The 13,542-nt window shown below is 44.9% G+C and overlaps 1 protein-coding gene across 1 annotated transcript in view; it reads left to right on the forward strand.

Moving 5' to 3' along the window:
* Positions 1-13,542, forward strand: part of MYLK (myosin light chain kinase) — a 232,765-nt gene that overhangs the window by 25,331 nt on the left and 193,892 nt on the right. The window lies entirely within an intron of this gene.

The following is a 13,542-nucleotide window of genomic DNA, read 5'->3' on the forward strand; positions in this document are numbered from 1 at the left end:
TGTCCGGCTTTCATGTGGATCTAAGGTCAACAGTGGAAAGTACCATGGCTTGGTTCAGGTGCACCAAGGGACAGATTTCTTGGTCAGCACTTTAAAGATGTCTTTTGCAGGAGATTTGCCCAAAGTCATGCATTGTTTGATTTCCTGACTGCTGCTTTCCCTAAGTGTTGACGGAGGGTCCGAGTAAGATGAAATCCTTGACAACTTCAGTCTTGGCTCCATGGATAACGATGGAATGTATTGTTCTGGTTGTGGGGATTTTTGTTTTGCTCACACCGAATTGTAATCCACACCGGAGGCTGCCATCCTTGCTCTTCATCAGCAAGTGGCTTCAAGTCCTCCTCGCCAAGTTGTGTCCTCTGCAGCTCACAGGTTCACGAAACTTCCTCCGGTCCTGATGCAGTGTTCTTCTTCATGTTGTCTAGTTTCTCAGATTACTTGCTCAGCATACAAATGGAATAAGTAGGGTGAGCGGAAGCAACCGTGACGTTCAACCTTCCAGTGTGAGCTTGCTCTCTCTGAGCCACTACCTCTTGGTCTAAGGTTAGGTTCCACATGGGTCGCTGGAAGTTAAAGGCTCTGGAATTCTCATATTTTGCAGCATTACCTATGGTTGTGATCCACACAATTGAATGCCTTCACACAGTCAACCAAACACAAGTGAGCATCTTTACGGTGTTCTTTGCTTTCAGCCAGGATCTATAGAAAATTAGCAAGGTTTCCTTGGCTCCAGGTCCTTTTCTGAACCCAGTTTTCATTCTGGCACCTCCCTGTGGATGTCCTACCACAGCTGTTAGGTAATCATCTTCCACAACGTTTTGAGTGCGATCTTAACGATAGAGTTCAAGAATGTCTGCATTGTAGTGGGTCATCCTTTGCTGGAATGGGAGCAGAGGTGGCGCTCCTCCAGTCAGCTCGTTAGCCAACTCTCTCTCTTCCAAGGGCTCGCCATCGAGAAGTGGGCACATCCGGTACTGCAGCACACTGGTGAAACATTTCAAATTGTGTTTGCAGGGCGGCGACTCGTTTCAGACCGCGCTTCTAGCAAGTCTCACCCTGCCTCCTAGAAACCAGCCTGGGGTAGTTGATACTGATTGACGGTCATTCTCCTCCTCCCCCTTTCTCAAGTCAGAGTCAGACTCTGCCTCCGGGTCATTTTCATCATATCCCATCCATTCCTGATTTTCTTGGATTTCTCTTCCTTCAACCCGTCAGTTGCCTTTTGAAATGATTAAACATCAACCAATTCCTTTTGGTATAGTGGCACTGTATTTTTTCTATCTTCTGCCGATGCTTCTTATATTGATCAATATTTTGCCTACCTGATACTTGAATATTGCAACTTTAGGACTGAAATGTTTCCTCGGTGCTTGCAGCTTTGGGTCCGCTCCGTGTGTGCTTTTGGCTTTCTATCTCTGTGTCTTCCCACATTTCCTTGTGATACTTTGTCTACTCCAGGTGCTGTCTGAAATCTCCGCTGACTTACTTAATTGTTTCTTCGTTTCGTTTGAGCTGTATTGCTTTCAAAATGGGCTTCAGGGTCGATTCTGACATCCAGTTTGGTCTTTTCTTGATTTCCTCTCTCAACTAACCTTTTGTGTTCCCCACCTGTGATGTTCTGGAGGTCAACTCCGCGCTGGCCGGTGATCCCTGTTGTTCTTGAGAGGCCCTTCACATCCAGGTGAGGACACTCAAGGGTGTAGTGGGGCTCTTGTGGACTCGTTTCAATTTTCTTCTGCTACAACTTGAACTTCCATAGGAGCAATGGGCGATCTGCTCCACAGTCAGCCCCGGGTCCTGTTTTGGCAAATGCTACTGAGTTTCTCCAGTGTCTCTTCCCACAGGTGTAGTTCATTTGATTCCTGTGTATTCCATCTGGGGAGGTCCACATGGATAGTCACCATTTATGTTTTAAAAAGTGTTTGCCGTGAAGTCGCTGGTCCTGCAAAATTGTACTGTGTCCATCTTCACTTCGACCTCCAAAGCCATCTTTTCCAATGGATCCTTCCTCTTTGTTTCCAATTTTCACACTCCAGCTGCCAGTCACTATCAATGCATCTTGATCGCCTGTTCGATGAACTTCAGACTGCATTGATAGCATTCTCCAATCTCTCCCTGATTGGCCGAGCGTTTGGTGTGTATATTTGCATCTTCTCTGTGGGTATATGGACACATCCTCTCATGGATAGCATTGTTCTTTACGATAGATTTTGAAATGCTCTTTTTGACAGCGGATGCAATGCTGCTGCTCTCCAGTGTGCCATTCCCACGGGATAAACCATAGGATTGTCCATCTCACAATGGCTAGTACCAGCCCCCTTCTGCTCACTGGTGCCTTGGATCTTGATCTTTAGGATTCCGTTTCATGTTTGACAACTTCAGTTTTCCTTGATGCAATGATGTACCCCCCTCACCCCCCACCCCCCCACCCCCCGCTCCTTGACTCCATGATCCTAGTGCCTCCCTCTAAAAGTTGAGGAAACAGCATCAACTTAAAGACCTTGCACAGATTTCTAAATGTTTTTGAACTGCATTTTTTCTCACCTGTGACACCATTGTAATGTTGACCCTAGAGGGCGATCCATCCGGAGGGTTAAAGGAAAGGATGTACGCATGTGACTTGTGTATTGTCATGCCAATGTCCAGCCCCTCCCACCCCCTGGTGCCTAAGGAGGAGCAGTTGCCTGAAGGCCTTTATCAGGGACACCACCGACCCTGCCACAGCTGGTAACCCCAGCCTGAACTACTTGTAGGTTGCTGAGGAGGGGAGCCGAGAAGTGACAGGGAAAAGGTTTCGTGTACAGTTCGTGAGTTAAGTGAGTATTATTTAATTGTGGGCTTGATGGAAAACATGATGTGAGGTTGGTTCAGATCTTTCCAGAGGTCTGCCAGCAACCTCAGAAGTGGAGCCTTATTGAAAACAGCTGGGGTGCAGAACGCTGGCGCCCCGCCCGCCTTGCTTTTCCATGCCCAGAGCTTTCTTCCTCTGTGGACAGAATGCAGCCTTACGCCTCTGCCATGGCCTTGGCAGCCTCAGAGGGGGACAGAGTGCGACTCTGCCCAACTCCAGATTCCAGCTCAGGATGAAACCAGTTAAACCTGAAAGAGGATCTGGCCGAGCCTGTCTGTTGGTATTTGTGTCGGAGTGTGCAGTTCACCACTGGCTGGCATCCTGGCAGGATGAGCTAACTGATGGGAGGTTTTCGGGCAAGGGTATGGGCTGCCTGCTGGCTGCGTGATGGATGGTCTCCACGGTGCTTTGAAGTCTCCCCCAGCCCCCATCCTGCTGGATGCGGTGGGGAATGTGGGCCCAGGCTGTTTTCAGAACTCTGGAGGACAGAGAATGCCCCAGCCCACATCTGCACCCATTCTGAAGGCTCGCTGCCCTCTCCTTCCAAGAGCCTTCTGCCAAGAATGTTGGCATCACTTGCTGAGGCTGAAGCCTAATTGGTCTTTCTCAGTTGCTCCTTCCTGATGGGACTTCCATCAGAGCCGTTTCTTTTCCATGGGACGTTTCCTAAGTACATGATGCAATCAAGTTTGCATAACTTGAACTTCAGTAAATCAAGACAAATTTTAAACGGCTTTTAACTGTTCAAAAAAGGAAAATCTGCTTCTTGTGAAAAAGAGAGAAAAGGGTAATGTGGAAAAGTTTGGGAAAGAAATCAATCCTGCCGACCACCCTCAGAGATCGCTGGGTCTGCACTTCGGTAGACTTCATTCGGCTTCATTGTTCCCATTATAACAGGAGGAATTATATGGTCATTAGATACCACATTGTACCTATTAAATCACTAAACTTTTGTAAGCTACCTTTTTATTTAATATTTAGTGAACATTTCCTTAGGCTCTTTAAAATTCTACGAGACTACAACTTTTAATAATTGTACCTTATCTTATTGATGTGCCACAATTGTCTTAAATGGATTGTGCTTTGGACATTTAGATTCTTTTCTGTTTTTTATTAATCACTTTATTGTGGGCCCTTACATATCTCATAACAATCCATAATTCAATGTATCAGCGCACTTGTATATATGTTGCCATTATCATTTCCAAAACATTTTCTTTCCATTTGAACCCCTGGCATCAGCTTCTCTTTTCCCCTCCCTCCCCCTACCCTTCCACCCTTGTAAATCCCTGATTAATTATATATTATTGTTATTATTTCATATCTTACACCATCCATTATCTCGCTTCGCCCACCTTTCTATTATTCATCCCCCTGGGAGGGGGGTGGGCATTGTGTCCTCAGCCTTGTGATCAGCACCTCTTCCTCTCCCTCCCCCCTCCCCTCATGGTATTGCTACTCCCACTACTGTTCCTGTAGAGGTTTATCTATCCTGGATTCCCCGCTTCGAGAGAGCTTACCAGTACCACCAGTGCACATACTCCGGGCTAGCAGTATTTGTAAGGTCATGATCATGGAGGGGAGGAAGCATTCAAGAACAAGAGGGATGTTGTGCGATTCCGCACCCTGGCTGAATGTCCAGTTCCTTGTGACCCTCCTGTGAAGGGATGTCCAGTTACCTACAGATGGGCTTTGGGCCTCCTCTCTGACCACCCCCCTCCATTCACATCAATATAATTGTCTGTATTGGATCTTTTGATACCGGATACCTGATCCCATCGACACCTCGTGATCACACAGGTCAGTTAGATTCTTTTTAACATTTTATCTTTTAAATACCTTAGAACAAAAAGTACATCTGTCTTCAAAGATGTCTCATAATTGTTAGCACAACTGTTTACAGATTATTGAATATATTTCTGACTGTTTACGAATTGTGAAAAAGTTCATTTACTTATAAACAAGAATGAATAGGAATTTAATTTTTCCACACTCTTGTAAGCACTAGTTATCACTTTATAAAGATAACATTTTTAACATAAAATATTAAATTTTATTCATTTTACATCACTTCCTTTTAATTTTTAAAATTTTAAATGTGTTTGACTACTTCATGAGTTTCACATTCATGCTTTTAAGTATTTTTTTCTTTGTGCTCTTTGAGGAGTCCTGGTGGCACAGTGGTTAAGATACTTGGATGCTAACCAGAAGGTTGGTGGTTCAAACCCATGAGAGTCTCCAGGGGAGACAGGTGTGCCTGTGTAAACATTCACAGCCTGGGACCCCATGGGGTACTCTGCTCTGCCCATCGTGCTGCTTTGGGTAGGAGTCAACTGGATGGCTAGCAGTCGGGGTTGAGGCTCTGTGTTCTTTTAAGTTAGTTGTAAAAACATTTTATATATTAAAGAAATTGACCTTCATGTCTATATATAACTTAAATATTTTTAGTTTTCTTATCTTCTAATCAAATCCAGAAGTCTTTCAATGGTTATATATAGTTGTGGTTTTTCCACTGGTGTCCAAGGACAAAGTATTTCTCCTTATTTATGAAATCATATTTAAGATTCCTCGTGTATTCTTTAGAAAGTCTGGAAACTGTCATTCTCTAAAATCTTTGCATTTCTGAAGCTTAGTCCTACGTGGAACGTGTTGTGTTCCCTTTCTAACTGGTAATACTTGCTAGATATGAAAACAATTCTAATTTTTGAGTAAATGGTTTATCAGTGATGATGTCATTATCAGATATATATGGATAACTTTTATTAAAAATTGGAATTTAATGAATTTACAAAATTAAAGAACAAGTAAAACAGATGCAAGAAATACATTTAAAAGCAAAAATGACACACAAAGCAGAAAAGTAACACTAACAAATTGATTGAAGGTCTAGTCTTGGGTCTGGGAAATAGGCAAACATAACTAGGCAATGAAATAAAATCTGAAAGTGTACACATATTTAGCAGTGAGACTAATCACTGATTTTGAATTAAACCGAATACAATTGTCAGATTCAACTCGGATAATACATTTGGAAATCTTGAAAGAAAGAAATGTTTTTTGGAAGAAGTATACCAGCCTGCCTGATGATGAAGTGTTGATGGGATCAGGTACCAGGCATCTAAGACCCAGAACAAAATCATACCCAAGGTGAGTAGGGGAAAGTGGGGGCATGGAGTGGAGACTGAATCTGTAGACAATTGGACATCCCTCTACAGAGAGATCACAGGGAAGAAATGAACCAATCAGGGTGCACTATATCACCCATGAAGTACACAGCTTTCTTCTAGTTCTTTAGTGAATCCTTCCCCCCACTATCATGACCTAAATTTTACCTTACAAATCGGAATAGACCAAAACACCCACACAGCTACAGATAAGAGCCCCAAACACAGGGAATCCAGGATGGATAAACTCCCCAGAGCCAAAAATGAGAGTAGAGACACCAGGAGGATTAGGGGAGGGTGTCGGGGAGAAGGTGGAATTGATCACAAGGATCAACCTAGAACCCCCTCTCAGGAGGATGAACAATGGAAAAGTGGGGGAGGGGCGACAAAGGATGATGTAAGATATGAAAATAATCTATAACTTATCAAGGGTTTGTGAGGAAGGGTGGGCGGCAGACGGTAGGGGAAGAAACGGGGAACTCAAATGGGAAGAGAATGCTTTGAATATGATGGTGGCATATGTGCAAATGTGCTTGACACACTGGATGAAGGTATGGCTTGTGATGAGATGTAAAAATATTTAATTAAAAGAAAAAGAAGAAATAGATGTTTTCTAAGACAATAAGAACTACCAAATTTTGACCAAAAAATCTTAAATTGAAAACCTGAAAATGTTATCGAGGGACACGGGAAAGGTTGCAAACAAACCTCCTGGAAATATGCTGGAACAAGACAGCTATGTGAATGAGTTAATTAAAATCTTTGGTGTTAACAAACCCAGGGACAAGGGAATAACAAGTTATCCAAATCAGTGGTGAGGAGGGTGTAGGAGGCCTGGTAGGGCGTGATCAAGGGTTATGTAGCCAAGAGGAATTACTGAAACCCAAATGACTGAGCATGATAGTGGGACAAGAGGAAAGTCAAAGGAAATAGAGGAAAGCACTAGGAGGCAAAGGGCATTTATAGAGGTCTAAATAAAGGCATGTATATATGTAAATATATTTATATATGATAGGGAAATAGATCTATGTGCATATATTTATAGGTTTAGTATTAAGGTAGCAGATGGACATTGGACTTCCACTCAAGTCCTCCCTCAATGCAAGAATACTTGGGTTTATTAAACTGGCATTCCATGATGCTCACCTTCCCGACACAACCACTGAAGACAAAGCGAGTGAATAAGCAAATGTGGTGAAGAAAGCTGGTGGTGTCTAGCTATCAAAAGATATAGCATCTGAGATATTAAAGTCTTGAAGGTAAACAAGCAGCCATCTAGCTGAGAAGCAACAAAGCCCACATGGAAGAAGCACACCAGCCTGTGTGATCATGTGGTGTTGAAGGGATCAGGTATCAGGCATCATCAGAACAAAAATATATCATAGTAAATGAGGGGAGTAGTGTGGAGTTGAAACTCAAAGCCCATTTGTAAGCCACTGGACATCCCCTTACAGAAGGATCTTGGGGAGGAGATGAGTCAGTCAGAGTGTGATGTAGCAACAATGAAACATACAACTTTCCTCTAGTTCCTAAATACTTCCTCTCCCTCCCTCTTCCCCCACTATCATGATCCAAATTCTACCTTGCAAGTCTGGCTAGACCAGAGGATGTACACTGGTACAGATAGGAACTGGAAACACAGGGAATCAAGGAAGCATGATCCCTTCAGGACCAGTGGTGTGAGTGGCGATACTGGGAGGGTGGAAGGAGAGTGGGTTGGAAAGGGGGAACTGATTATAAGGATCTACATGTGACCTCCTCCCTAGGGGACGAACAACAGAAAAGTGGGTGAAGGGAGACATTGTAATATATGACTAAATAATTTATAAATTATCAAGGGTTTATGAGAGAAGGGGGAACAGGGAGGGAGGGGGAAAAATGAGCTGATGCCAGGGACTTAGGTGGAGAGCAAATGTTTTGAGAATGATGAGGGCAATGAATGTACAAATGTGCTTTACACAAGTGATGTATGTATGGATTCTGATAAGAGTTGTATGAGCCCCTAATAAAATGATTAAAAGAAACACAAAAATATCTGCTAATAAACAGAACTTGGAATGTGGAAAAAAAACTTCAAGAAATAGATCAGTCCTAAGCTAAGTATTCCACAGAATACTCTCCATCTATAGAAAGAGATGATGGACAAACTCAAGAGAACTTAGAACAAGTGGGTAGAACTGGCCCTCTGGGTTTCTAAGACTCTAACTCTTTTTTTTTTAAAACAATTTATTAGAGGCTCATACAACTCTTATCACAGTCCATACATATACATACATCAATTGTATAAAGCACATCCATACATTTCCTGCCCCAATCATTCTCAAAGCATTTGCTCTCCACTTAAGCCCTTTGCATCAGGTTCTTTTTTTTCCCCCTCCCTCCCCGCTCCCCCTTCCCTCATGTGCCCTTGGTAATTTATACATCGTTATTTTGTCATATCTTGCCCTATCCGGAGTCTCCCCCCACCTTCTCTGCCGTCCAACTCCCAGGGAGGAGGTCACATGTGGATCCTTGTAATCAGTTCCCCCTTTCCAACCCACTCACCCTCCACTCTCCCAGCATCGCCCCTCACACCCTTGGTCCTGAAGGTATCATCTACCCTGGATTCCTGTGCCTCCAGCCCTCATATGTACCAGTGTACAACCTCTGCCCTATCTAGCCCTGCAAGGTAGAATTCGAATCATGCCTTATACCTGGTCCCTTTGGCACCTCATGATTGCACTGGCTGGTGTGCTTCTTCCATATGGGCTTTTTTGCTTCTGAGCTAGATGGCCGCTTGTTCGCCTTCAAGCCTTTAAGACCCCAGACACTATCTCTTTCAATAGCTGGGCACCATCAGCTTTCTTCACCACATTTGCTTATGCACCCATTTATCTTCAGCGAGCCTATCATGGAGGTGTGCAGCCAATGATATGATTTTTTTGTTCTTTGATGCCTGACAACTGATCCCTTCGGGTCCACTCGATCACACAGGCTGGTGTGTTCTTCCATGTGGACTTTGTTGCTTCTGAGCTAGATGGCCGCTTGTTTATCTTCAAGCCTTTAAGACCCCAGTCACTATCTCTTTTGATAGCTGGGCACCATCAGCTTTCTTCACCACATTTACTTGTTCACCCACTTTGGCTCCAGCAGTTGTGTCGGGAGAGTGAGCATCATAGAGTTCCAATTTAATAAAAGAAAGTATTCATGCATTGAGGGAGACTAACTCTTCACAGAAACAGAAAGCCCCGTGTTTCTCCCACGGAGCAGCTGATGATTTCGAACTGCTGACCTGGGGTTAGCAGTCCAACACATAACCCCTACACCACCAGGCGCCATATGTCAGGTAAGGACCTAGCATCTAGAAATCTAAAGAACGCTTACAATTCAACCACAAAAAGACAACACAATTTTTAAATGGCCAAAAGGCTTGAATAAACATTTCTTCAAACAGGATGTACAAATATCCAATCAAACCAAACCCAACCCACTGTCTTTGAGCTGATTCTGCCTCATAATGATCCTATATAAGTGATGCTCATGAAAACATGTTTAGCATCATTAGTCACTACTGTTATGGGCGCCATCGAGTCGGTTCCGGCCCCAGTGACCCTTGTACGACAGAATGGCACACTGCCTGGTCCCGTGCCATCCTTGCAGTGGTCCCTAAGCTTGAGCACATTCATTACTCACTAGTGAGCTGTCCATTCGAAAGCACAATTAGATGCCAATTCACAGCTACAAAGATGAGGGTATAGAAATCACTAAAACAAAGCTCATACGTAACAACTGCAGCTGAGGGTGTGGAGAAGTAAGAATCCTAATACATTAGCAGTGGGAATTGCTGCACCTGTTCTGACAAGCCTGTCAGCTCTCAAAGAGTAAAATGGAATAACCACATCACTCAGCAATTCCACTTCTAGGTATAGACCCAAAAGAATTCAAATTAAAAAAGGAAAGTTGTATAGGAATGTTCATAGCGGTGCTCCTCACAATGGGCACAAAAGGGAAGCAACCCAACTGGAGTGGAGAGACACACTCCATACAACGGGCCTGTATACTTTCATGTGGTTAATTTTATGTCAGATGAGTTTGACCTCAACATACACACACAAATGAAGGACCCTGTGAGCAGGGCCCAGGGCCATGACGCGACCTTTATGGGACTGAGTCTGACGTGCTAACGCCTCTGGTCTGAGGAGGTGGGGAAGAGACAAGAATGGGAGAGCTTCATTCGGTGCAGAGGTTCAGGAAGAGACGGCCAGAGCCAGTGGTGCGGAAGAATGGTGACTGGGCCTGTGGCGAGAGGACCCTGGCTGCTCTTGAGAAGGTGGCCTGGTGCACACCCTACAGTGTTACGAAGTCCATTTCCGGTTGGGACCGGGGAAGACCTCGAGAGCCCACATGAGCTGAGGAAAGCTTCGCCTCCCTTAGCATCGCCACTCAACTCTTCAAGGAACCACGAGACTCTGGGAACTCCTGCCTCTAAGCTGTCACTTCCCACATAACTACTGGATTGATCCTGGTATCAGCCACGCCAGCATAGGTCAAGGGGCGCTGGCCCCAGCAGCCCAGGTGAACCAGACCCAGAGAAACTATCTGCAAGGGACCCGAGAGTGCTTCATCCTTAGAGACTTGAGAGCAGTACTTATTCCAAAGACGTTTTCTGCCTTAAGAGCATTCCAGCTGGGACCTGGGTAGGGTCCCATTGCCAAGGCTGGTGTTTTTCCCTTCCTTTTACTGGACAGGGAGAAGCGGAAAAACACCAAGGCTGCCTTGGTCCTCTGCCACCAGAGAAGACGTGCCAGCCCCGAACGCAGGGGATGGAAGTCAGCGCTCTATCTGTGCTCCTCTGCCTGCTGGCTGGTCACATGAGAAGACTCAGAGCACGGGAGACCCTGGCACAGACCTCCAGGACCACTCAGCCCCTTCCGTGAGGCTTTCCCATTGCACCAGCCTCCTCCTGTCTCTCACCTCTCCACTTCCAGCACTGGCAGTTTATCTCAAAGGACGACATTAAAAAAAAAAAAATCAGGACACATGAATCTGATCACAGTGCAGACCACTTAAAATCCACCCTGTTTTGGAAAGCCGAGGGAGCTCATCCCCATGACATCACCTTTCGTCTTCCTGTCTGTCCTTCTGCAGGCCAGACACCGCACTTTCCCTTGTAAAAAAGCAGGACGTATTATCCAAGGAGAGATTTATGGGCCGCTTCCAGGTGCATGCAAGAGCTGTCGTTATGCAAGTGTGGACATCAAAACATTGACACTACAGGGGTGTTAGATGTCTTTGCTGGAAAAGTTGGGGTATTTAAAATCACAATGGCGCCCCACACTCTGAATGAGGGCACCTATCCCAGCAGAATAGGTGATGTTTTGGTTTCTACCAGGCACTTTTAACACAACTCCCTTACCAGCCCGAGTTACCCAAGAGGAAGATGTTCTGGGGATACCCCTCATGGCTGCTAAGGTTCAGGTTGAAGGTAGTCAAAGGTGGATGATGTCAAGGGTCACCTTGGAGATGGCTTCCTTGACTTGCTAACTATGGCATGCCCATTGTTGGGTTCTCGTGACAGCCTCTGATTCTCCTTTGAGTAGCTCTCATCACAGCATGTCCCAAGCACCTGTACCCGTGACTGCTCTCGACTGTCTCCCACCATGAGATTCCCACGGTCTGTGGAAACCACCTCCACAGCTTGGCCTGTCAGTCAATCACCAACTCCCAGCACAATGCCTGCTGCATAGACGGTGACCCACAGACGTTTTTAAAAATGACCCCAGTCTCTCTGGTGGGTCCCAGGACCTTGCCTTTGTCCTTTGCTCAGCAATGTTGTCAATGACTTGAACGAAGGCAGCAAGTCTGCTCTTCAGAACCGAAGTTGCCATCCTAACTGGAGACCTAACATTTTGCCTGACGGAATCCAGATTCCAAAATATCCAGGGTCCAAATCAAATGAAATCGGAAACCCCCACTGGTATGGCTATGGTATCAAGCCACACAGACATCAGAAAGCAAGTGCCGGCCAGGACATAGAGATATTGGAACCCTTGTGCATAGCTAGAGGGAACCCAACATGGTCCAGTCAGGCAGTGCCTCAAAAAGCCAAACATCGAATGATCATATCAGGGAGTAACCCCACTCTAGGCACAAACCCCAAAGAACTGAAGACCGGCAAGGAGCTCTCTCTTCCGGTCCTACACCATCCTCACAATTGTCTCTGTGTTTGAGATCATTGTTATGACCACTGTGTTCATCCATGTCATTGAAGGTCTTCCTCTTTTTCACTGACCCTTGACCTTACCAACATGATGTCTTCTTCCAGGGACTGGTCTCTCCTAAGGGAACCGTGGTGGTGTAGTGGTTATGTGTGGAGCTGCCATCTGCCGAGTTGGCAGCTCGAAACTACCAGCAGCTTCTTGAGAGAAAGACTGGGCTTTCTATTCCCATCAACAATTACAGCCTCAAAAAAATTAAAAGATAAAATGACAGTCTCAGAAACCCACAGGGGATTGCAGTGAGTCAGCATGGACTCCGTGGCAGGGAGCTTGGTTTGGGTTTTGGCCCTTCCTAATAGCATGTCCAGTGCATGTAAAACTAAGTGTCTCCATCCATGTTTCTAAGGACCAGTCTGGTAGTTTTTCTTCCGAGGTAAACTTGTTCGTTCTTCTGGAAGTCCATGGTCCTTCCAATGTTGCCAACACTGATGCAATTCAGTTGCATCAATTCTTCCCTGGTCTTCCTTTATTGATGGTCCAGCTTCTACATGCTGAGGAGGCAATTGAAAATGTCTTAGCTTGGGCCAGCCATACTTCCCAGGGACAGCTTTGCATTTTAACACTTTATTTTTTTAATCATTTTATTGGGGGCTCGAACAACTCTTATCACAATCCATACATCCATCGTGTCAAGCACATTTGTACACTTATTGCCCTCATTCTCAAAATGTTTTCTCTCTACTTGAGCCTTTGGTATCAGCTCCTCATTTTCCCCCCTCCCTCCTGCGCTCCACCCCATGAACCCTTGATAATTTATAAATTATTATTTTGTCATGTCTTACACTATCTGACGTCTCCCTTCATCCACTTTTCTGTACTTTAAAAAGGTCTTTGCAACAGATTTTCCCTATTTTCTTGACTGCTGCTTTCATGGGCGTTGATGGCAGGTCCACATAAAATGATATTCTTGATAACATCACTCTCTTATCTGTTTATCATGGTGCTTATTGGTCCACTTGTTGGGATTTCTGTTTTCTTTACACAGAGTTGCAATCCATCCTGAAGGCTGTAGTCCTTGACTTGAATCAGCAAGTGCTTCAAATCCTCCTCACTTTCAGCAAGCAAGATTGTGTCATCTGCATATTACAGGCTGTTAATGACCCTAACTCCAATCCTAATGCTGCTGCTTCGTATAGTCCAGCTTCTCAGAGGATTTGCTCAGCATACACATTGAACAAGTATGGTGTGATAGGTGGGTTTGTTGTGCCAGCATGGCCAATGAACACATTGTGTGAGATTGGTTGAAGGGCAGAGAGATAAATAGCTTGGT

Source organism: Tenrec ecaudatus, chromosome 8, assembly GCF_050624435.1.
Source record: "Tenrec ecaudatus isolate mTenEca1 chromosome 8, mTenEca1.hap1, whole genome shotgun sequence".
Classification (NCBI taxonomy): domain Eukaryota; kingdom Metazoa; phylum Chordata; class Mammalia; order Afrosoricida; family Tenrecidae; genus Tenrec; species Tenrec ecaudatus.